This window comes from Triturus cristatus, chromosome 8, assembly GCF_964204655.1.
Source record: "Triturus cristatus chromosome 8, aTriCri1.1, whole genome shotgun sequence".
NCBI classification, from domain to species: domain Eukaryota; kingdom Metazoa; phylum Chordata; class Amphibia; order Caudata; family Salamandridae; genus Triturus; species Triturus cristatus.
In genome coordinates this window covers 737,664,835-737,690,297 of record NC_140591.1, presented here as the reverse complement: position 1 = coordinate 737,690,297, position 25,463 = coordinate 737,664,835, and the positions used below count along the sequence as shown (strand labels likewise).

At 42.4% G+C, this 25,463-nt stretch overlaps 9 non-coding genes across 9 annotated transcripts; all 9 read left to right on the top strand.

Moving 5' to 3' along the window:
* The first annotated feature begins 9,186 nt into the window (after window positions 1-9,186).
* On the top strand, window positions 9,187-9,258 carry TRNAP-UGG (transfer RNA proline (anticodon UGG)). Its single transcript has one exon. It is a non-coding gene; the product is annotated as a tRNA-Pro (tRNA).
* Window positions 9,259-9,530: 272 nt separating this feature from the next.
* Window positions 9,531-9,603, top strand: TRNAV-CAC (transfer RNA valine (anticodon CAC)). Its single transcript has one exon. It is a non-coding gene; the product is annotated as a tRNA-Val (tRNA).
* Window positions 9,604-11,573: 1,970 nt separating this feature from the next.
* TRNAP-UGG (transfer RNA proline (anticodon UGG)) lies at window positions 11,574-11,645 on the top strand. Its single transcript has one exon. It is a non-coding gene; the product is annotated as a tRNA-Pro (tRNA).
* A 2,325-nt stretch (window positions 11,646-13,970) lies between these two features.
* Window positions 13,971-14,042, top strand: TRNAP-UGG (transfer RNA proline (anticodon UGG)). Its single transcript has one exon. It is a non-coding gene; the product is annotated as a tRNA-Pro (tRNA).
* A 272-nt stretch (window positions 14,043-14,314) lies between these two features.
* On the top strand, window positions 14,315-14,387 carry TRNAV-CAC (transfer RNA valine (anticodon CAC)). The gene has a single exon. It is a non-coding gene; the product is annotated as a tRNA-Val (tRNA).
* A 4,367-nt stretch (window positions 14,388-18,754) lies between these two features.
* Window positions 18,755-18,826, top strand: TRNAP-UGG (transfer RNA proline (anticodon UGG)). The gene has a single exon. It is a non-coding gene; the product is annotated as a tRNA-Pro (tRNA).
* A 2,315-nt stretch (window positions 18,827-21,141) lies between these two features.
* Window positions 21,142-21,213, top strand: TRNAP-UGG (transfer RNA proline (anticodon UGG)). The gene has a single exon. It is a non-coding gene; the product is annotated as a tRNA-Pro (tRNA).
* Window positions 21,214-21,485: 272 nt separating this feature from the next.
* On the top strand, window positions 21,486-21,558 carry TRNAV-CAC (transfer RNA valine (anticodon CAC)). The gene has a single exon. It is a non-coding gene; the product is annotated as a tRNA-Val (tRNA).
* Window positions 21,559-23,528: 1,970 nt separating this feature from the next.
* TRNAP-UGG (transfer RNA proline (anticodon UGG)) lies at window positions 23,529-23,600 on the top strand. The gene has a single exon. It is a non-coding gene; the product is annotated as a tRNA-Pro (tRNA).
* The last annotated feature ends 1,863 nt before the right edge of the window (window positions 23,601-25,463 follow it).

Here is a 25,463-nt window from a genome sequence, read left to right as displayed (position 1 = left end):
CCTAATTGATACACTTCATTTTCTAAATCAGTTCCTGTTCTACTGAGGTGACCCTCCTTATTAGGGTGACAGACTTTGAATAAAACTAGATTCAGATTTCCCCATATCCAATGTTGTTGATAAACTGCTGTGTCTGGGTCTATGGAATTTAATAAACTAAACCATGCTCCACAGGAGCCATTGTGTGTGAACGGATGTGGAAAGAAAGGCAGAACTCCTTTGTTATTCTGATAGGGAGGGAGTCGGCCACACACCCAACAATTGGTCGCATTACTAGTCTGATGGGAATGATGTAACATACTAATGAATGTGTTATTGCGCAGCGCAAGTCTATAGGATAATTCATGTGGCGGTAGGTCACTAAAAGAATGTTCATCAGTTATATTGAAAACACGTTTAGAAACAGGATAATACATATGCAACAATATACTTGCAGTAACTATTAAAAAACTCAATAAAAACAAAATTAATAATGTCACAATACAGTGGTTACGCAGTAATTTACAATAAGCATGTCGTTTCATTATGATTCTGGACTCTACATGATTCAGACCTAAGGGGTACATGTCGGGACAGATTCAACCGCTTCACCTTGGAGAGGACTTAAACAATCAAATCGTCCGACAGTTTAGATCTGGACCTGAGTTTCTGTTTATAGAGTTCGGTGCTACTGGCCTCAGCCAAAGGTAGCTTTGAGTCTATGGGGGAAGACACACGGGCAGTACTGTCTGTGTCAGGAGGAAGTCCATGAAATTTTTTTACGTGACTGGAATGAATCCACCCTTTACGTCCCTCGATCTTCACGGCTGTTCTTGTGGTCAACAGGACCAACTTCGGTGCTTTCCACCTGGGCTCCAATTGACTTTTCCTGTCGAAATTTCTCACAAAGACAAGATTACCCGGAACAATGTCATGGGGTTTCGCCTCAGTGTTGTCGGGAAAGGCTGCAGCTACCTGTGAACGAGAAGATTGTAGTGCAGACATCAAGGAAGCCAGGTAATCTGTCAGCATATTACAGTCAACATCAGTTATTTTACGTGGTATAGGCGTCCCCCACATATTCGGCGGTCTACCAAAGATCACCTCATACGGGGATAGCCCTGTTCTAGAGTGTGCTACCATTCTCATGTAAAAGAGTGCAACTGGTAATGCTACTATCCAGTCGACACCTTTCTCTCTACATATTTTGGACAGTCTGATTTTCAGTGTCTGGTTATGTCTTTCTACGAGACCTGCTGCTTCGGGGTGTCGGACACAGTGGAATTTCCACTGATATCCCAACAGGAGTGAGACATGTTTCATTAATTCGGATGAAAAAGGCTGACCGTTATCTGAATATACAACACGTGGTAAACCGTACCGTGGGAAGAATTCTCGAACTAGCTGCTTGGCAGTAGTCGAGGCAGTGTAATCTGATACGGGATACGCCTCTGTCCAACGGGAGAGAGCGCAGACAACTACGAGGACATATTTGAATCCTCGACAACGTTCCATCTGAATATAATCCATCTGGAGGACTTCAAAAGGATGGTCAGGAGGCTGAAATCCACCCTGCTCTACGGGAACACTCTTTCCTGGATTAAACTGACAACATATCATACAGGTACGAACCTTTTGTTTAGCTGCTGCTCGTAAATGTTTGTTGAACCAAATGTGCTGAATGCTGTCTAGCATAGCCTTCTCTCCTAAATGTGCTGGACTGTGAACTGTAGCTATAATGGCTTGAACCATGGAATCGGGGAGAAACCATACAGATTTCTCCTTCGTCATCCATCCTTGATCTGTCTGGATCCCTCCTAGTTCAGTCCATTTCTTTATTTCTTCTGCTGTGGCATGTGTCTGTATGTCAATTACGTCAAGTGTGGGATCCTTAATTGTCATACACTGTGTTGGTGTCTGAACTATTGGCTTTGTCATGTCTAATGTGCGATTCTGAGCAGTCTGTTTAGCTGTTCTGTCAGCTAAATCATTGCCTTGAGAAATGGTATCAGTAACCTTCGTGTGTGCTTTACATTTCATAATCGATATAGCAGTGGGTAGATGTATTGCGTCTAACAAGGCATGAATGAGGGGTCCGTGCTGAATGTGGGCACCATGGGACGTTAGATAACCTCTCTCTCGCCACAGCACACCGAAGTCGTGTACAACTCCGAATGCATAACGTGAGTCAGTGTATACATTAACTTTCTTATTTGTGGCTTGAATACAGGCTTGCGTTAGAGCAATGAGTTCTGCTGCTTGGGCTGACAAAGTATCTATACAATTTGTTTCAATAACTTCAGTGTCTGTTGTGACTGCATACGCGGCCACTAAATCTCCTGTACTTGCTCTCATGCATGATCCGTCTACATACAACGTCAGGTCTGGATCTAACAATGGAACGTCTGTCAAGTCTTGTCTAGGTTTCGTCTTTATTTCAATGATTTCAACACAATCATGAGCTAGTGGGTCTGTTCCAATTACAGGTAATAGTGTAGCAGGATTCAATGTATTACACCGTCGGATCTCTATGTGTGGTTGAAACAATGTCAGTTCATAACCGGTAAGTCTTGCTATGGTCAAGTGTTGTGTTTGTGTTCGGTTCACAAGAACCTCTACTGCATGTGGTACTTGAACTGTCAATGGGTGTCCCAATACTATGGCATCGCTTTGTCTGATTGCTAAAGCTGTCGCTGCCACTGATTTCAGGCATGCAGGCAAAGCCTGAGCTACGGGATCTAATGTACTGGAAAAATAAGCACATGGCTTGCGTGATCCTGCTTGATCCTGAGTGAGTACTGACAAGGCAGTACCTTCGCGTTCTGTAACAAAGAGTGTAAAAGGTTTGCTATAACATGGTGTTGCTAAAACAGGTGCTTGACATAAAGCTTCCTTTAGGCTTTCAAAAGCTTGTGTATGTTCCTGAGTCCAAGGGAGAACAGTCGATGTGGCTGCCTCCTGTGTGGTTAACTGAATAAGTGGTTTTGCTAGAAATGCGTACTGAGGGATCCACTGCCTACAATATGAAGTGAGGCCTATGAAAGCTCGCACCTCCTTTTGTGTCTGGGGTATTGACATGTTAGCAATTAACTGAATGCGATCTGGTGTAAGCTGCCTTCCCTCCTTGGACAGCGAGTGACCAAGATAAATAACTCGCTGAACACAGAATTGCAGCTTAGAAGGGGACACCTTGTGCCCCTTGTCGGCTAGGAAATGTAAAACTGTCAGAGAAGCTTTTTCACATTCTGACTCGCTTCTTGCGGTGATCAGCAGATCATCGACATATTGAAGCAGTGCAGTATTGACTGGCATGTGGATACTGTCAAGTTCTCTTTTCAGTGCTTGGCTGTAGATGCTGGGGCTTTCTGTAAATCCTTGGGGAGCGCGTGAGAATTTAAAGCTGCGCCCATTTAAACTGAATCCGAACAAGTATTGGCTTTCCGGATCTATTGGGACGCTGAAAAAGGCATTCTTGAGATCAATTACAGTAAAGAATGTTGCTTCGGAATCAATTGCTGTCAACAATGATGATATATCAGGGACCACAGGGAATTGTGGTACAATACACTTGTTTAGTTCACGCAAATCAATAACCAATCGGTATACTGGCGGAGCAGTAGGATCAGTTCGTTTAAGAATCGGAATTATCGGTGAATTACATACATTGGAGTCTGTTTCTACAACTACTCCCTGGGCAATTAGTTCATCAATGATTTTCAACAAAGCCACTACAGCATCATGCGGTAACTTGTATTGTCGCATTCGTGGTAGTACCACTCCTGCTTTCAATGTAACTCGATAGGGTGTAATGTTCATGCAGCCAACATCCGTAGGGCCTTGTGCCCATAGATGTGCTGGTAAAATCTGTAGTCGGGGATCCATGTCTCTAGACACATAGTGACCTTTAAAATCACGCAAAAACAACCTTACTCCTTCCGGAGAACAACATATTATGGCTCCTAGTGCTTTCAGAGTTTTAATTCCTAACAAATTTTCTGGGCATGATTTAGTAAGCAATAAATCTGTAATTCGTGTCAAAGGTCCTATCGTAAGTGGTAGAGGCTGTGATACTTCATTAACAATAGGTTTTCCTGAAAAACCAAGGGAAACATTTTGAGAGCCTGAGAGGGGTGCCCCTGGAACTTCACTACGTTTTATGGTTGTTCGACTTGCCCCTGTATCGAGTAAGAATTTTCTATCTTGACCTAATAATTCACTATGTACATAAGGTCCTTCTTGATCTACCGGAATCTCGATAAGCGGTAAGTCAACTTCCCTCTCTAGGCTGGTTCATGTGTAACGCTGATACTCAGGGTATTCATACTGTGCAGTCTGATACATTTGTTGTGTTGTGGTTTGTGTGGCAGTAGCAGGCAACGGTGGTGCAGCTGGCACAAACTGTATGGGTTGCTGTGAGGCTGGCATAGACTGTTGCTGAACTGGCACGGACTGTCCATGCTGCATAGCTCCTTTTTCATCCTGATCTTGTCTAACTAATCGTGGTCTCTCTTTTGCAATACCTATAGCTATATTTCGTTTCAGGACTTGACAATCATGTACATAATGGCCTAGTTGTTTACAGTAATTGCAGGTTCCTTTTACAGGAACTGCAGAATCACCAGAATGTGTCACACCCTTTTTGTGACCATCTGCTGGTACTGTCTGAGAAACTAGCATTTTCATTTTTGTATCCTTCATGCGTCTATGCTCGTGTTCTTGTTCATCCCTAATTCTATTGTGATGATACTGTAACATTTGTAGCATTTGCGACGGAGTGTTACTTTGCCAGGTACTCTCGAATTTCAATATTCTATTCTTCACTGGAGGCAATGCATTTTCCACTAATTTTGTCACAAATAAATGTGGATATGAGTCACTACTTGCTTTTATACCACTATTTATACCAAAACATTTTTCAAATCGAGCATAATAATCGCTTGTGTCTTCATCTTGCTTTTGTTTACAGGCTGTGATTGCACCCCAATCTTCCTTTTTTGTAGTTAATAAACGTGGCAGTACCTGTACTAGTAAACCTGGTAATAGTTTAACTTTATCTCCGAGCCCTGAACCTGCGGCTCGGCCCCTTTCTTCCTCTGCTAATGCTGTCCAGTCTATCTTTTGGTCTCCCACTTCCCACTCTTTTTCTTTCAGTTTTTCATATATGCCAGCAGGTAAAAGCACTTTTAAAATCGTCATAATATCAGGAAAGGTGTACTCTCCCATCAGTAACATGTCTTTAATTTCTCGGTGGAAACCCGCTGGGTCTTTGTCATGACTAGGTACTACTTTCTTCATTTCTAATAATTCCATTTTTGATATGGGTGTGTAAACAAATACACGGTGAAACTCATTGTCTTCGCCTTTTATTGGGTGCACTTCCCGTAAAGGATTTTGTCTATCCATGTAGTACGGTGCTCTTTCTCTGGGGGGCAGGGAGAGAGAATCTGGATTTACAAAAAGGACGTACTGCTTACGTGACACTAATATCTCTTTAATTAGCTTATTACTAGAACCTCTCCATCTGTACGTAAGTAGTTCCGTTAATATATCAGGTAAAGGACCAGGGTCAGCATGTTGGCTCTTATATAATATGAGGAGTTGCTGAATCATATAGATTCCAGCTAAACGTTGTTCATCTGTACTGAGGTTGAGAAACGTGTGTGCTACGGTCTCATCACCGTATTTTTCAGGACTAACAATCCAGTGAACGGCTGATCTGGCTAATTCTTGCTCATCCATGGAATCGAGGAGGTGATAACCCCTTCGTTCTCGTAGTATTTTATCTGCGGCTTGAAACGAATGTTCAGGAGATTTCAGATTTATTACAGGCGTCGGATACGTTCTGCTATTATTTGGACATACAGAGTGTATTGGATCAGAAAAACATCTAGTATTTTCACAAGATCTTCCTCTGCCTACATAGGCTATGGTCTCTGACTGTCTTGCAGAGTCCCCTGATTCGGACACTTCATCTTGCTCAAACTCGTCTGTTCCCAATCTCTCTTCATGAATACGCTCTATTTCTTTACGTATTTTTCGGCACATGGCTATTATACAATTTTGCTTATCGTGTCTCCCTTCTGATATATTCTGACTCCATCTTGTAAGAATAAGCATTGCATTCGGGTCTACCCCCGGACGATCTTGATTTCTGATTACACAGTTTATGAGGAAACGTAACAGTTCCCCCTGTATCTCTACTTTCTGGAATTCCATAGCTCTGTTAATACATCCTGGATCTCGTCCTGTTTGAACAAAATGATATATGTTATCTAGATGCGTAGTCATCCCTGGTAACCTTGCTAAATATTCTGCGGCTCGCCTGATACGTAATGATGCCAGGACCATTTCGTCCTCTTTACCAACCACTGGGTCATATCTACAATTTACAAGGAGTTCTTTAAGCGTACGTTCACTTACGAATTTAGGTGTACGTGAATGCGCTGACTCTTGAAAGACAAGTTTATTTATTCTAGGTGGTGTAAAAGTACTGCTAGCACCTCCCGTGGCCCTATCTGGGGCGTCGGGTGTGAAAGGGTTCGTCGAACGTGATACAGCAACTATGGGCGTCGATACCCCTGTAGAGTCGACTGCGGAGACAGATGCGGAAACAGATGTGCTTGCCGAAGCTTGCGTCGGGACTTGCTGTTGCACGGGGACAGATACCTGATCCTGACGTTGGACCCCTCCGTCAGGCGGTCTATGTGGTGTGGCGTTAGCATACTCGGGAGCTGCATCGTCTAGATATGAGGAAAGAAAAACATCTTCTGCGGTTCTGGGATGCCCCTTTGGATGTACCTTAATTGGAAATAATGGGGGTGGCAAGTCTTTTGGTATCTCTGGAGCAGCCTTAGGTAGTCCTTCGGCTAGAAGGGGATACATACCATTCATAAGAGCATTTCTTTGTCTATTCACTTGTTCTGATTTCACTCGGATACCTTCCTCAATTAATAGATTTTCTTGAACTTTATTTGAACTTTCTTTACTCCTCTCTTCTTGTCTACGTGCTTTTTCTGTTCGTCTATGAGATTCTTTACGCCATAACTCAACAGCGTCTTTCTGTGACTGTCTGACCTTTCTTTTCCATAACTCTTCCTCCACTTTCATGATGCACTCTGCATCCCAGGTTCCCGCTATGGGCCACCTTTGACTTTCCGGTAATCCTTTGGTATAATCTACCCATAGATCAAGAAACAATATGGCATCTAAGCCATGTTTATGGTACATGAAATGTCCTGGAGTGTCTCTAGGAGGAATAGGAACTGCTTCTTCAAGCACCCCTTTTCTGGTAGTAATCTGTCTTAACTTCGAGAAGAGCGGCATATTGACAACTGACCTGATACTTACTCTTGAACTTGCTTAATACGAGAAACACAATAATGAACAGTGAACAATGAACAGTCATTCATACCACAATATGCAAGACATTTTCTGAATACTTTAAACATTAAACATTAAACATTATAACAATGGTCGACAATGATGACAGTCTGCCTAACTAATCACCACGCTGAATTCTTGACAATAACTGAATACTTCGGAATACTTGATATACTGCTAAACAGTACATATACACTGCTAAACAGTGCAGACCGGATTTGTGTACCCAAATCCGTCTTGACCGGCACAACCTATGTGCGCGTCAACACGCCTCCCCGGCGATGGTACTCACCGAGTAGCTCCTTGAAACGGAAGGCCTCAGAGAATGGACAGGACTCGATAACTGCGGACATCGGACCCTCTGGACGTCGGAATTTCGGAAAACCTGGTGGGCCTCTGTATACCTCGGATCTTGCTCTCTCAGCTAGGCTCTGGTCGGGATACTTCGCACTTCTCACCGCCTCGTCTGGGTTGATCGCAGCCTCAGTCGCCCCCGCTTGACCGGAGGGAGCTTACAGGAAATCCTGCTGGTACGCGTTTATGGTCCGTCCAGCTGTGGCAGGAGACCGGGCCTGCAACGCACCGCCGGCGCGTGAGATGAGAAAGTGTCCCTGTTCGGGCGCCATTATGTGGTAAATAAAATAAATATTACCGGACTGAATTTCATGCGGAATCTTAAATTGAAGTAAATAGCTCAAAATAACAAGAGGCAGAATCCGTGGTATAAGAGGTTTTCTAATGGGCTTTATTCCATTCAAAATGGCCGACTCGAGTCGCGGCCCTCAGGTTCCGTCACCACGAAGGTTCAGGAAGTGAAGTACAATAATTTATTAACAGACATGTATTTTTATAATAAGTACATTACAATGAAACGAATGTAGAAGGCGTAACATTTGATAAGAAAAGTGACAAAACAGTGACATAATCGAAACTAGGCGTATTAAGGAATAAAAGAAACATGATTGGTTAGAATTATCAGACATAGGTGGATCTATAAGATAATACTTGTCATAGATGCGCGCGCGGCAGCATGACGTGTAATTGACGTGCAACTAGGGGGTGAAGGGGACTTGACATTTAGCTCTACATGTGGAGACGAGAAGTCTGGGGTCAAGTCATCCTAATCCCAAATCATATCTAACATCCTATGTTTAAAGAACTATGTTATCCACAAGGAAGAACTCTCGGACAGAATCTATTCTATACTGACTGTGTGCGTGTACAAGCGTCTAAGTGTCTATATGAGATGCGAGGGGCAGAAAACTTTCCATGGCAACAGGGCTATGAATCACTTGCAGGAGGACGGAAAGGCTGAGTCCTTTGCTTGTGAGCTAAAGGAAATGTTTACCTAAATCACTGGACAGGAATGCATCGGCTGAAGAGCAAAATAGATAATTCGAAGGTGAAATACAACTTCTTGGCAGACAGGCGAAAACTAGCCGAGGCAGGCACCGTTAGCTGCACAGGGAGTAGGACAAAGTTCATGGATACAGATGCGAGCTCAAGCTGAAGCTGTCAGAGACAGAGAGCAGGGAAAGGCTTTGAGGACAGAATCGGGCCTACTCGCCTGAACTGTAAAGATGAAGTAACTTAGCCATATAAAGTCGGTGGCCTTTTATACTTAGGAATCGAATATCCAGCCCATTGATGGCGGATCCGACAGAGAACATGTTGACGGTAGACACACATATGTTTGCGTCTTAGAAACTGGAACTGGAGGGAACATACATGTACTTGTAACATGCATATAGAACCGTTGGGGTCCAAGATAGGGGACATAACTGATCAGGAAAATCCACATTTCCACAGAGGTAAGAGGATTTTGAGGGCTCGTTGGTCTAGGGGTATGATTCTCGCTTTGGGTGCGAGAGGTCCCGGGTTCAAATCCCGGACGAGCCCTTTTCTTGGTACTCTTTTCAAGTTGTTTTGAAGTTTGCGTTTCAAAACCAACATCAATTTTTTCTTTGCAGTAGTGGATAATTCTTTGCTAGAGTCTCATGCTTCAGCCCTGCCCAGTCTGAGCTAATACCAAACATCTGGTCTTGCATGGCATGTACGAGCGTTCAGCTAGGGATGTCGGGCAGGTTGCATGAAAGAAATCTAAAGCCAGAGGCCCATGGAATAGCCAGTTCGGAGCAGTTTCATTACAGAAAAATCAACTGTAGGTATCTGTTTCTGTAGTGTAGTGGTTATCACGTTCGCCTCACACGCGAAAGGTCCCCGGTTCGAAACCGGGCAGAAACAGTTGTTATATTGTGTTGGCTACAATGTTGATAGGTGCCGTTTTGCCATGGAATTGTCCAAGCCCTGAAGATTATTTCATGCAATCTCGTTCCAAGAAAGGGAATTCTCTCAAAACTCTAAAGTAATCGGCGTGTGGATGTATCTGTTGGTTCTCAGACCTTGCTTTCAAAAGAGCCCTGCAATCGGTTCACTGCTCACCTAGAACAAGCATTAACATGGAGAATTGTTGGCACCAACAGGAATCTTATTTTAGTGGAGTGTTTCTGGCTTTGAGTGCAGAGGCCCTCGGCTCAATTCCAAGATGATCCTTCTCAAGGTGATGATACAAATGCATTGTCACCTTTACGTTTAATGTCAGAATCATTTATTTCCAGTTGGTGGTGTAAGAATGTTTGCAACAGTATGGCGATTTTTCCTAGCCATGCATGAATGAAAGCATATCACTCGCCTTTAGGTGTTTTTCTAATACATTGATATTTGCATCTTCCTTCCTAGCCTGCATGTTTGACTATCTTACAGGCTGCATGTAATAAGTATCACATCAGGGCCCTTCTTCTACTCAATTCACAACTGTTCTATCACGACATAGATAAGAAAGCTGCATCTGCTTTTGTTGTGTAGTGGTAATCAGGTTTACCTGACGTGTGAAAGCCCCATGCTTTGAAAGTACACAGTAACAAAGAAACCGATGACTTTTATAAAAAGGTGTCATGTGCGTCTCTTACTTTGCACAAAAAGTGCCAGAGATGACTTCATTTGCAGTCACTTGAAAAGTAGGGATTCTCCAATAAATGGTAAATGGTTGAAACAAATCTGAAGAAATGCATGACATACCTGTGTGTGTGTGTGTACGCATGTATGTATATATAGGGAGAGAGAGAGCGTCAATATAAACAGACTTTATTTCAATCAAGCTGTCTTTTCTATCCTTCAGGAGCAGAATGTTCTGATCATCAGCGCTCCAGAATGTAGTGTTTTCTTGGCAAGCATCACATATTGTGATGTGTTAGCTAAAAGTTCCATATCCTAGAGACTGATATATTCCTCTGTACTTGTACCTTGGGGATTCATCAAAACCTGGCATCATAAGCAGCTTTCTACTGCCACAGACTGGACAGCGAAACAATTTAAAATATCCCAGAAAAAGAAAATAAGCATGCTTAATCAGAGCTTTCTGGACAGGAAGGACCTTTGAGCAAGTGAGGAATAAGCACTGCTTTTGTTAATTTGCATAGGCAGAATAGAGACTTCTGGGAAAAGGCCGAAATTACAGTCACAGAAAATGGCTGCATCTATAGAGAACGCTAAGAAGTGTTGGCAGCTTTTCCTCTGACCCTGACCACTTTTACAAGCAATCCTATGATAGTCAGCAGGACCCACCCTAAAAAGGAAGGGGCATCCACTTGGACCCTTTCCACCTTTTCTAAATCTCGCCTGATTGAGCACTGATTGAGCAGATAAGCACATGTCATTCTCATTTCAGAAAGGTATTGGTTAGCTTGCTGCTAGCAGCTCAGTTATGTTATGATGTTAGAGGCTATGCAAGGAATGCTTTAGTCCAGCGATATGCAGTTTTTATTGCGCCTTGCCTTCACCAGGAAGATCTTTAGCTTGAATCTGTGGCCTAGGTATTCACCTTGGTATTTCTTTTGGCACAAAGTGAAGGAGTATTTGAGAGAAAATGCACAATGTGTTTCTTATGTTGTTATGAACAACTTGTTACTCTTTCTCATTAAGCTTCAGCCACTGCAGAAATATATAAATAAGGGCTGACTTCCTGTAAGACGTGTCCAAAGCTGGGACGGAATAAAAGGAGACACTTGTAAATGATAGTGCTATCGTTTGAGAAAGGGTAAGTTGAGACTGACTTTCATGCGTATTCACAGACCAAGCATCATAAAGATACCAGCATGATCTTCATTGCGGGCTTAGAGCCGGTATTAGCTTTTGAGAGGTAAGAGGATTTTGAGGGCTCGTTGGTCTAGGGGTATGATTCTCGCTTTGGGTGCGAGAGGTCCCGGGTTCAAATCCCGGACGAGCCCTTTTCTTGGTACTCTTTTCAAGTTGTTTTGAAGTTTGCGTTTCAAAACCAACATCAATTTTTTCTTTGCAGTAGTGGATAATTCTTTGCTAGAGTCTCATGCTTCAGCCCTGCCCAGTCTGAGCTAATACCAAACATCTGGTCTTGCATGGCATGTACGAGCGTTCAGCTAGGGATGTCGGGCAGGTTGCATGAAAGAAATCTAAAGCCAGAGGCCCATGGAATAGCCAGTTCGGAGCAGTTTCATTACAGAAAAATCAACTGTAGGTATCTGTTTCTGTAGTGTAGTGGTTATCAAGTTCGCCTCACACGCGAAAGGTCCCCGGTTCGAAACCGGGCAGAAACAGTTGTTATATTGTGTTGGCTACAATGTTGATAGGTGCCGTTTTGCCATGGAATTGTCCAAGCCCTGAAGATTATTTCATGCAATCTCGTTCCAAGAAAGGGAATTCTCTCAAAACACTAAAGTTATCGGCGTGTGGATGTATCTGTTGGTTCTCAGACCTTGCTTTCAAAAGAGCCCTGCAATCGGTTCACTGCTCACCTAGAACAAGCATTAACATGGAGAATTGTTGGCACCAACAGGAATCTTATTTTAGTGGAGTGTTTCTGGCTTTGAGTGCAGAGGCCCTCGGCTCAATTCCAAGATGATCCTTCTCAAGGTGATGATACAAATGCATTGTCACCTTTACGTTTAATGTCAGAATCATTTATTTCCAGTTGGTGGTGTAAGAATGTTTGCAACAGTATGGCGATTTTTCCTAGCCATGCATGAATGAAAGCATATCACTCGCCTTTAGGTGTTTTTCTAATACATTGATATTTGCATCTTCCTTCCTAGCCTGCATGTTTGACTATCTTACAGGCTGCATGTAATAAGTATCACATCAGGGCCCTTCTTCTACTCAATTCACAACTGTTCTATCACGACATAGATAAGAAAGCTGCATCTGCTTTTGTTGTGTAGTGGTAATCAGGTTTACCTGACGTGTGAAAGCCCCATGCTTTGAAAGTACACAGTAACAAAGAAACCGATGACTTTTATAATAAGGTGTCATGTGTGTCTCTTACTTTGCACAAAAAGTGCCAGAGATGACTTCATTTGCAGTCACTTGAAAAGTAGGGATTCTCCAATAAATGGTAAATGGTTGAAACAAATCTGAAGAAATGCATGACATACCTGTGTGTGTGTGTGTATGCATGTATGTATATATAGGGAGAGAGAGAGCGTCAATATAAACAGACTTTATTTCAATCAAGCTGTCTTTTCTATCCTTCAGGAGCAGAATGTTCTGATCATCAGCGCTCCAGAATGTAGTGTTTTCTTGGCAAGCATCACATATTGTGATGTGTTAGCTAAAAGTTCCATATCCTAGAGACTGATATATTCCTCTGTACTTGTACCTTGGGGATTCATCAAAACCGGGCATCATAAGCAGCTTTCTACTGCCACAGACTGGACAGCGAAACAATTTAAAATATCCCAGAAAAAGAAAATAAGCATGCTTAATCAGAGCTTTCTGGACAGGAAGGACATTTGAGCAAGTGAGGAATAAGCACTGCTTTTGTTAATTTGCATAGGCAGAATAGAGACTTCTGGGAAAAGGCCGAAATTACAGTCACAGAAAATGGCTGCATCTATAGAGAACGCTAAGAAGTGTTGGCAGCTTTTCCTCTGACCCTGGCCACTTTTACAAGCCATCCTATGATAGTCAGCAGGACCCACCCTAAAAAGGAAGGGGCATCCACTTGGACCCTTTCCACCTTTTCTAAATCTCGCCTGATCGAGCCTCATTGAGCACTGATTGAGCAGATAAGCACATGTCATTCTCATTTCAGAAAGGTATTGGTTAGCTTGCTGCTAGCAGCTCAGTTATGTTATGATGTTAGAGGCTATGCAAGGAATGCTTTAGTCCAGCGATATGCAGTTTTTATTGCGCCTTGCATTCAGCAGGAAGATCTTTAGCTTGAATCTGTGGCCTAGGTATTCACCTTGGTATTTCTTTTGGCACAAAGTGAAGGAGTATTTAAGAGAAAATGCACAATGTGTTTCTTATGTTGTTATGAACAACTTGTTACTCTTTCTCATTAAGCTTCAGCCACTGAAGAAATATATAAATAAGGGCTGACTTCCTGTAAGACGTGTCCAAAGCTGGGACGGAATAAAAGGAGACACTTGTAAATGATAGTGCTATCGTTTGAGAAAGGGTAAGTTGAGACTGACTTTCATGCGTATTCACAGACCAAGCATCATAAAGATACCAGCATGATCTTCATTGCGGGCTTAGAGCCGGTATTAGCTTTTGAGAGGTAAGAGGATTTTGAGGGCTCGTTGGTCTAGGGGTATGATTCTCGCTTTGGGTGCGAGAGGTCCCGGGTTCAAATCCCGGACGAGCCCTTTTCTTGGTACTCTTTTCAAGTTGTTTTGAAGTTTGCGTTTCAAAACCAACATCAATTTTTTCTTTGCAGTAGTGGATAATTCTTTGCTAGAGTCTCATGCTTCAGCCCTGCCCAGTCTGAGCTAATACCAAACATCTGGTCTTGCATGGCATGTACGAGCGTTCAGCTAGGGATGTCGGGCAGGTTGCATGAAAGAAATCTAAAGCCAGAGGCCCATGGAATAGCCAGTTCGGAGCAGTTTCATTACAGAAAAATCAACTGTAGGTATCTGTTTCTGTAGTGTAGTGGTTATCACGTTCGCCTCACACGCGAAAGGTCCCCGGTTCGAAACCGGGCAGAAACAGTTGTTATATTGTGTTGGCTACAATGTTGATAGGTGCCGTTTTGCCATGGAATTGTCCAAGCCCTGAAGATTATTTCATGCAATCTCGTTCCAAGAAAGGGAATTCTCTCAAAACTCTAAAGTAATCGGCGTGTGGATGTATCTGTTGGTTCTCAGACCTTGCTTTCAATAGAGCCCTGCAATCGGTTCACTGCTCACCTAGAACAAGCATTAACATGGAGAATTGTTGGCACCAACAGGAATCTTATTTTAGTGGAGTGTTTCTGGCTTTGAGTGCAGAGGCCCTCGGCTCAATTCCAAGATGATCCTTCTCAAGGTGATGATACAAATGCATTGTCACCTTTACGTTTAATGTCAGAATCATTTATTTCCAGTTGGTGGTGTAAGAATGTTTGCAACAGTATGGCGATTTTTCCTAGCCATGCATGAATGAAAGCATATCACTCGCCTTTAGGTGTTTTTCTAATACATTGATATTTGCATCTTCCTTCCTAGCCTGCATGTTTGACTATCTTACAGGCTGCATGTAATAAGTATCACATCAGGGCCCTTCTTCTACTCAATTCACAACTGTTCTATCACGACATAGATAAGAAAGCTGCATCTGCTTTTGTTGTGTAGTGGTAATCAGGTTTACCTGACGTGTGAAAGCCCCATGCTTTGAAAGTACACAGTAACAAAGAAACCGATGACTTTTATAAAAAGGTGTCATGTGCGTCTCTTACTTTGCACAAAAAGTGCCAGAGATGACTTCATTTGCAGTCACTTGAAAAGTAGGGATTCTCCAATAAATGGTAAATGGTTGAAACAAATCTGAAGAAATGCATGACATACCTGTGTGTGTGTGTGTACGCATGTATGTATATATAGGGAGAGAGAGAGCGTCAATATAAACAGACTTTATTTCAATCAAGCTGTCTTTTCTATCCTTCAGGAGCAGAATGTTCTGATCATCAGCGCTCCAGAATGTAGTGTTTTCTTGGCAAGCATCACATATTGTGATGTGTTAGCTAAAAGTTCCATATCCTAGAGACTGATATATTCCTCTGTACTTGTACCTTGGGGATTCATCAAAACCTGGCATCATAAGCAGCTTTCTACTGCCACAGACTGGACAGCGAAACAATTTAAAATATCCCAGAAAAAGAAAATAAGCATGCTTAATCAGAGCTTTCTGGACAGGAAGGACCTTTGAGCAAGTGAGGAATAAGCACTGCTTTTGTTAATTTGCATAGGCAGAATAGAGACTTCTGGGAAAAGGCCGAAATTACAGTCACAGAAAATGGCTGCATCTATAGAGAACGCTAAGAAGTGTTGGCAGCTTTTCCTCTGACCCTGACCACTTTTACAAGCAATCCTATGATAGTCAGCAGGACCCACCCTAAAAAGGAAGGGGCATCCACTTGGACCCTTTCCACCTTTTCTAAATCTCGCCTGATTGAGCACTGATTGAGCAGATAAGCACATGTCATTCTCATTTCAGAAAGGTATTGGTTAGCTTGCTGCTAGCAGCTCAGTTATGTTATGATGTTAGAGGCTATGCAAGGAATGCTTTTGTCCAGCGATATGCAGTTTTTATTGCGCCTTGCCTTCACCAGGAAGATCTTTAGCTTGAATCTGTGGCCTAGGTATTCACCTTGGTATTTCTTTTGGCACAAAGTGAAGGAGTATTTGAGAGAAAATGCACAATGTGTTTCTTATGTTGTTATGAACAACTTGTTACTCTTTCTCATTAAGCTTCAGCCACTGCAGAAATATATAAATAAGGGCTGACTTCCTGTAAGACGTGTCCAAAGCTGGGACGGAATAAAAGGAGACACTTGTAAATGATAGTGCTATCGTTTGAGAAAGGGTAAGTTGAGACTGACTTTCATGCGTATTCACAGACCAAGCATCATAAAGATACCAGCATGATCTTCATTGCGGGCTTAGAGCCGGTATTAGCTTTTGAGAGGTAAGAGGATTTTGAGGGCTCGTTGGTCTAGGGGTATGATTCTCGCTTTGTGTGCGAGAGGTCCCGGGTTCAAATCCCGGACGAGCCCTTTTCTTGGTACTCTTTTCAAGTTGTTTTGAAGTTTGCGTTTCAAAACCAACATCAATTTTTTCTTTGCAGTAGTGGATAATTCTTTGCTAGAGTCTCATGCTTCAGCCCTGCCCAGTCTGAGCTAATACCAAACATCTGGTCTTGCATGGCATGTACGAGCGTTCAGCTAGGGATGTCGGGCAGGTTGCATGAAAGAAATCTAAAGCCAGAGGCCCATGGAATAGCCAGTTCGGAGCAGTTTCATTACAGAAAAATCAACTGTAGGTATCTGTTTCTGTAGTGTAGTGGTTATCAAGTTCGCCTCACACGCGAAAGGTCCCCGGTTCGAAACCGGGCAGAAACAGTTGTTATATTGTGTTGGCTACAATGTTGATAGGTGCCGTTTTGCCATGGAATTGTCCAAGCCCTGAAGATTATTTCATGCAATCTCGTTCCAAGAAAGGGAATTCTCTCAAAACACTAAAGTAATCGGCGTGTGGATGTATCTGTTGGTTCTCAGACCTTGCTTTCAAAAGAGCCCTGCAATCGGTTCACTGCTCACCTAGAACAAGCATTAACATGGAGAATTGTTGGCACCAACAGGAATCTTATTTTAGTGGAGTGTTTCTGGCTTTGAGTGCAGAGGCCCTCGGCTCAATTCCAAGATGATCCTTCTCAAGGTGATGATACAAATGCATTGTCACCTTTACGTTTAATGTCAGAATCATTTATTTCCAGTTGGTGGTGTAAGAATGTTTGCAACAGTATGGCGATTTTTCCTAGCCATGCATGAATGAAAGCATATCACTCGCCTTTAGGTGTTTTTCTAATACATTGATATTTGCATCTTCCTTCCTAGCCTGCATGTTTGACTATCTTACAGGCTGCATGTAATAAGTATCACATCAGGGCCCTTCTTCTACTCAATTCACAACTGTTCTATCACGACATAGATAAGAAAGCTGCATCTGCTTTTGTTGTGTAGTGGTAATCAGGTTTACCTGACGTGTGAAAGCCCCATGCTTTGAAAGTACACAGTAACAAAGAAACCGATGACTTTTATAATAAGGTGTCATGTGTGTCTCTTACTTTGCACAAAAAGTGCCAGAGATGACTTCATTTGCAGTCACTTGAAAAGTAGGGATTCTCCAATAAATGGTAAATGGTTGAAACAAATCTGAAGAAATGCATGACATACCTGTGTGTGTGTGTGTATGCATGTATGTATATATAGGGAGAGAGAGAGCGTCAATATAAACAGACTTTATTTCAATCAAGCTGTCTTTTCTATCCTTCAGGAGCAGAATGTTCTGATCATCAGCGCTCCAGAATGTAGTGTTTTCTTGGCAAGCATCACATATTGTGATGTGTTAGCTAAAAGTTCCATATCCTAGAGACTGATATATTCCTCTGTACTTGTACCTTGGGGATTCATCAAAACCGGGCATCATAAGCAGCTTTCTACTGCCACAGACTGGACAGCGAAACAATTTAAAATATCCCAGAAAAAGAAAATAAGCATGCTTAATCAGAGCTTTCTGGACAGGAAGGACATTTGAGCAAGTGAGGAATAAGCACTGCTTTTGTTAATTTGCATAGGCAGAATAGAGACTTCTGGGAAAAGGCCGAAATTACAGTCACAGAAAATGGCTGCATCTATAGAGAACGCTAAGAAGTGTTGGCAGCTTTTCCTCTGACCCTGGCCACTTTTACAAGCAATCCTATGATAGTCAGCAGGACCCACCCTAAAAAGGAAGGGGCATCCACTTGGACCCTTTCCACCTTTTCTAAATCTCGCCTGATCGAGCCTGATTGAGCACTGATTGAGCAGATAAGCACATGTCATTCTCATTTCAGAAAGGTATTGGTTAGCTTGCTGCTAGCAGCTCAGTTATGTTATGATGTTAGAGGCTATGCAAGGAATGCTTTAGTCCAGCGATATGCAGTTTTTATTGCGCCTTGCATTCAGCAGGAAGATCTTTAGCTTGAATCTGTGGCCTAGGTATTCACCTTGGTATTTCTTTTGGCACAAAGTGAAGGAGTATTTAAGAGAAAATGCACAATGTGTTTCTTATGTTGTTATGAACAACTTGTTACTCTTTCTCATTAAGCTTCAGCCACTGAAGAAATATATAAATAAGGGCTGACTTCCTGTAAGACGTGTCCAAAGCTGGGACGGAATAAAAGGAGACACTTGTAAATGATAGTGCTATCGTTTGAGAAAGGGTAAGTTGAGACTGACTTTCATGCGTATTCACAGACCAAGCATCATAAAGATACCAGCATGATCTTCATTGCGGGCTTAGAGCCGGTATTAGCTTTTGAGAGGTAAGAGGATTTTGAGGGCTCGTTGGTCTAGGGGTATGATTCTCGCTTTGGGTGCGAGAGGTCCCGGGTTCAAATCCCGGACGAGCCCTTTTCTTGGTACTCTTTTCAAGTTGTTTTGAAGTTTGCGTTTCAAAACCAACATCAATTTTTTCTTTGCAGTAGTGGATAATTCTTTGCTAGAGTCTCATGCTTCAGCCCTGCCCAGTCTGAGCTAATACCAAACATCTGGTCTTGCATGGCATGTACGAGCGTTCAGCTAGGGATGTCGGGCAGGTTGCATGAAAGAAATCTAAAGCCAGAGGCCCATGGAATAGCCAGTTCGGAGCAGTTTCATTACAGAAAAATCAACTGTAGGTATCTGTTTCTGTAGTTTAGTGGTTATCACGTTCGCCTCACACGCGAAAGGTCCCCGGTTCGAAACCGGGCAGAAACAGTTGTTATATTGTGTTGGCTACAATGTTGATAGGTGCAGTTTTGCCATGGAATTGTCCAAGCCCTGAAGATTATTTCATGCAATCTCGTTCCAAGAAAGGGAATTCTCTCAAAACACTAAAGTAATCGGCGTGTGGATGTATCTGTTGGTTCTCAGACCTTGCTTTCAAAAGAGCCCTGCAATCGGTTCACTGCTCACCTAGAACAAGCATTAACATGGAGAATTGTTGGCACCAACAGGAATCTTATTTTAGTGGAGTGTTTCTGGCTTTGAGTGCAGAGGCCCTCGGCTCAATTCCAAGATGATCCTTCTCAAGGTGATGATACAAATGCATTGTCACCTTTACGTTTAATGTCAGAATCATTTATTTCCAGTTGGTGGTGTAAGAATGTTTGCAACAGTATGGCGATTTTTCCTAGCCATGCATGAATGAAAGCATATCACTCGCCTTTAGGTGTTTTTCTAATACATTAATATTTGCATCTTCCTTCCTAGCCTGCATGTTTGACTATCTTACAGGCTGCATGTAATAAGTATCACATCAGGGCCCTTCTTCTACTCAATTCACAACTGTTCTATCACGACATAGATAAGAAAGCTGCATCTGCTTTTGTTGTGTAGTGGTAATCAGGTTTACCTGACGTGTGAAAGCCCCATGCTTTGAAAGTACACAGTAACAAAGAAACCGATGACTTTTATAAAAAGGTGTCATGTGCGTCTCTTACTTTGCACAAAAAGTGCCAGAGATGACTTCATTTGCAGTCACTTGAAAAGTAGGGATTCTCCAATAAATGGTAAATGGTTGAAACAAATCTGAAGAAATGCATGACATACCTGTGTGTGTGTGTGTACGCATGTATGTATATATAGGGAGAGAGAGAGCGTCAATATAAACAGACTTTATTTCAATCAAGCTGTCTTTTCTATCCTTCAGGAGCAGAATGTTCTGATCATCAGCGCTCCAGAATGTAGTGTTTTCTTGGCAAGCATCACATATTGTGATGTGTTAGCTAAAAGTTCCATATCCTAGAGACTGATATATTCCTCTGTACTTGTACCTTGGGGATTCATCAAAACCTGGCATCATAAGCAGCTTTCTACTGCCACAGACTGGACAGCGAAACAATTTAAAATATCCCAGAAAAAGAAAATAAGCATGCTTAATCAGAGCTTTCTGGACAGGAAGGACCTTTGAGCAAGTGAGGAATAAGCACTGCTTTTGTTAATTTGCATAGGCAGAATAGAGACTTCTGGGAAAAGGCCGAAATTACAGTCACAGAAAATGGCTGCATCTATAGAGAACGCTAAGAAGTGTTGGCAGCTTTTCCTCTGACCCTGACCACTTTTACAAGCAATCCTATGATAGTCAGCAGGACCCACCCTAAAAAGGAAGGGGCATCCACTTGGACCCTTTCCACCTTTTCTAAATCTCGCCTGATTGAGCACTGATTGAGCAGATAAGCACATGTCATTCTCATTTCAGAAAGGTATTGGTTAGCTTGCTGCTAGCAGCTCAGTTATGTTATGATGTTAGAAGCTATGCAAGGAATGCTTTAGTCCAGCGATATGCAGTTTTTATTGCGCCTTGCCTTCACCAGGAAGATCTTTAGCTTGAATCTGTGGCCTAGGTATTCACCTTGGTATTTCTTTTGGCACAAAGTGAAGGAGTATTTGAGAGAAAATGCACAATGTGTTTCTTATGTTGTTATGAACAACTTGTTACTCTTTCTCATTAAGCTTCAGCCACTGCAGAAATATATAAATAAGGGCTGACTTCCTGTAAGACGTGTCCAAAGCTGGGACGGAATAAAAGGAGACACTTGTAAATGATAGTGCTATCGTTTGAGAAAGGGTAAGTTGAGACTGACTTTCATGCGTATTCACAGACCAAGCATCATAAAGATACCAGCATGATCTTCATTGCGGGCTTAGAGCCGGTATTAGCTTTTGAGAGGTAAGAGGATTTTGAGGGCTCGTTGGTCTAGGGGTATGATTCTCGCTTTGGGTGCGAGAGGTCCCGGGTTCAAATCCCGGACGAGCCCTTTTCTTGGTACTCTTTTCAAGTTGTTTTGAAGTTTGCGTTTCAAAACCAACATCAATTTTTTCTTTGCAGTAGTGGATAATTCTTTGCTAGAGTCTCATGCTTCAGCCCTGCCCAGTCTGAGCTAATACCAAACATCTGGTCTTGCATGGCATGTACGAGCGTTCAGCTAGGGATGTCGGGCAGGTTGCATGAAAGAAATCTAAAGCCAGAGGCCCATGGAATAGCCAGTTCGGAGCAGTTTCATTACAGAAAAATCAACTGTAGGTATCTGTTTCTGTAGTGTAGTGGTTATCACGTTCGCCTCACACGCGAAAGGTCCCCGGTTCGAAACCGGGCAGAAACAGTTGTTATATTGTGTTGGCTACAATGTTGATAGGTGCCGTTTTGCCATGGAATTGTCCAAGCCCTGAAGATTATTTCATGCAATCTCGTTCCAAGAAAGGGAATTCTCTCAAAACACTAAAGTAATCGGCGTGTGGATGTATCTGTTGGTTCTCAGACCTTGCTTTCAAAAGAGCCCTGCAATCGGTTCACTGCTCACCTAGAACAAGCATTAACATGGAGAATTGTTGGCACCAACAGGAATCTTATTTTAGTGGAGTGTTTCTGGCTTTGAGTGCAGAGGCCCTCGGCTCAATTCCAAGATGATCCTTCTCAAGGTGATGATACAAATGCATTGTCACCTTTACGTTTAATGTCAGAATCATTTATTTCCAGTTGGGGGTGTAAGAATGTTTGCAACAGTATGGCGATTTTTCCTAGCCATGCATGAATGAAAGCATATCACTCGCCTTTAGGTGTTTTTCTAATACATTGATATTTGCATCTTCCTTCCTAGCCTGCATGTTTGACTATCTTACAGGCTGCATGTAATAAGTATCACATCAGGGCCCTTCTTCTACTCAATTCACAACTGTTCTATCACGACATAGATAAGAAAGCTGCATCTGCTTTTGTTGTGTAGTGGTAATCAGGTTTACCTGACGTGTGAAAGCCCCATGCTTTGAAAGTACACAGTAACAAAGAAACCGATGACTTTTATAAAAAGGTGTCATGTGCGTCTCTTACTTTGCACAAAAAGTGCCAGAGATGACTTCATTTGCAGTCACTTGAAAAGTAGGGATTCTCCAATAAATGGTAAATGGTTGAAACAAATCTGAAGAAATGCATGACATACCTGTGTGTGTGTGTGTACGCATGTATGTATATATAGGGAGAGAGAGAGCGTCAATATAAACAGACTTTATTTCAATCAAGCTGTCTTTTCTATCCTTCAGGAGCAGAATGTTCTGATCATCAGCGCTCCAGAATGTAGTGTTTTCTTGGCAAGCATCACATATTGTGATGTGTTAGCTAAAAGTTCCATATCCTAGAGACTGATATATTCCTCTGTACTTGTACCTTGGGGATTCATCAAAACCTGGCATCATAAGCAGCTTTCTACTGCCACAGACTGGACAGCGAAACAATTTAAAATATCCCAGAAAAAGAAAATAAGCATGCTTAATCAGAGCTTTCTGGACAGGAAGGACCTTTGAGCAAGTGAGGAATAAGCACTGCTTTTGTTAATTTGCATAGGCAGAATAGAGACTTCTGGGAAAAGGCCGAAATTACAGTCACAGAAAATGGCTGCATCTATAGAGAACGCTAAGAAGTGTTGGCAGCTTTTCCTCTGACCCTGACCACTTTTACAAGCAATCCTATGATAGTCAGCAGGACCCACCCTAAAAAGGAAGGGGCATCCACTTGGACCCTTTCCACCTTTTCTAAATCTCGCCTGATTGAGCACTGATTGAGCAGATAAGCACATGTCATTCTCATTTCAGAAAGGTATTGGTTAGCTTGCTGCTAGCAGCTCAGTTATGTTATGATGTTAGAGGCTATGCAAGGAATGCTTTAGTCCAGCGATATGCAGTTTTTATTGCGCCTTGCATTCAGCAGGAAGATCTTTAGCTTGAATCTGTGGCCTAGGTATTCACCTTGGTATTTCTTTTGGCACAAAGTGAAGGAGTATTTGAGAGAAAATGCACAATGTGTTTCTTATGTTGTTATGAACAACTTGTTACTCTTTCTCATTAAGCTTCAGCCACTGCAGAAATATATAAATAAGGGCTGACTTCCTGTAAGACGTGTCCAAAGCTGGGACGGAATAAAAGGAGACACTTGTAAATGATAGTGCTATCGTTTGAGAAAGGGTAAGTTGAGACTGACTTTCATGCGTTTTCACAGACCAAGCATCATAAAGATACCAGCATGATCTTCATTGCGGGCTTAGAGCCGGTATTAGCTTTTGAGAGGTAAGAGGATTTTGAGGGCTCGTTGGTCTAGGGGTATGATTCTCGCTTTGGGTGCGAGAGGTCCCGGGTTCAAATCCCGGACGAGCCCTTTTCTTGGTACTCTTTTCAAGTTGTTTTGAAGTTTGCGTTTCAAAACCAACATCAATTTTTTCTTTGCAGTAGTGGATAATTCTTTGCTAGAGTCTCATGCTTCAGCCCTGCCCAGTCTGAGCTAATACCAAACATCTGGTCTTGCATGGCATGTACGAGCGTTCAGCTAGGGATGTCGGGCAGGTTGCATGAAAGAAATCTAAAGCCAGAGGCCCATGGAATAGCCAGTTCGGAGCAGTTTCATTACAGAAAAATCAACTGTAGGTATCTGTTTCTGTAGTGTAGTGGTTATCAAGTTCGCCTCACACGCGAAAGGTCCCCGGTTCGAAACCGGGCAGAAACAGTTGTTATATTGTGTTGGCTACAATGTTGATAGGTGCCGTTTTGCCATGGAATTGTCCAAGCCCTGAAGATTATTTCATGCAATCTCGTTCCAAGAAAGGGAATTCTCTCAAAACACTAAAGTAATCGGCGTGTGGATGTATCTGTTGGTTCTCAGACCTTGCTTTCAAAAGAGCCCTGCAATCGGTTCACTGCTCACCTAGAACAAGCATTAACATGGAGAATTGTTGGCACCAACAGGAATCTTATTTTAGTGGAGTGTTTCTGGCTTTGAGTGCAGAGGCCCTCGGCTCAATTCCAAGATGATCCTTCTCAAGGTGATGATACAAATGCATTGTCACCTTTACGTTTAATGTCAGAATCATTTATTTCCAGTTGGTGGTGTAAGAATGTTTGCAACAGTATGGCGATTTTTCCTAGCCATGCATGAATGAAAGCATATCACTCGCCTTTAGGTGTTTTTCTAATACATTGATATTTGCATCTTCCTTCCTAGCCTGCATGTTTGACTATCTTACAGGCTGCATGTAATAAGTATCACATCAGGGCCCTTCTTCTACTCAATTCACAACTGTTCTATCACGACATAGATAAGAAAGCTGCATCTGCTTTTGTTGTGTAGTGGTAATCAGGTTTACCTGACGTGTGAAAGCCCCATGCTTTGAAAGTACACAGTAACAAAGAAACCGATGACTTTTATAATAAGGTGTCATGTGTGTCTCTTACTTTGCACAAAAAGTGCCAGAGATGACTTCATTTGCAGTCACTTGAAAAGTAGGGATTCTCCAATAAATGGTAAATGGTTGAAACAAATCTGAAGAAATGCATGACATACCTGTGTGTGTGTGTGTATGCATGTATGTATATATAGGGAGAGAGAGAGCGTCAATATAAACAGACTTTATTTCAATCAAGCTGTCTTTTCTATCCTTCAGGAGCAGAATGTTCTGATCATCAGCGCTCCAGAATGTAGTGTTTTCTTGGCAAGCATCACATATTGTGATGTGTTAGCTAAAAGTTCCATATCCTAGAGACTGATATATTCCTCTGTACTTGTACCTTGGGGATTCATCAAAACCGGGCATCATAAGCAGCTTTCTACTGCCACAGACTGGACAGCGAAACAATTTAAAATATCCCAGAAAAAGAAAATAAGCATGCTTAATCAGAGCTTTCTGGACAGGAAGGACATTTGAGCAAGTGAGGAATAAGCACTGCTTTTGTTAATTTGCATAGGCAGAATAGAGACTTGTGGGAAAAGGCCGAAATTACAGTCACAGAAAATGGCTGCATCTATAGAGAACGCTAAGAAGTGTTGGCAGCTTTTCCTCTGACCCTGGCCACTTTTACAAGCAATCCTATGATAGTCAGCAGGACCCACGCTAAAAAGGAAGGGGCATCCACTTGGACCCTTTCCACCTTTTCTAAATCTCGCCTGATCGAGCCAATTGAGCACTGATTGAGCAGATAAGCACATGTCATTCTCATTTCAGAAAGGTATTGGTTAGCTTGCTGCTAG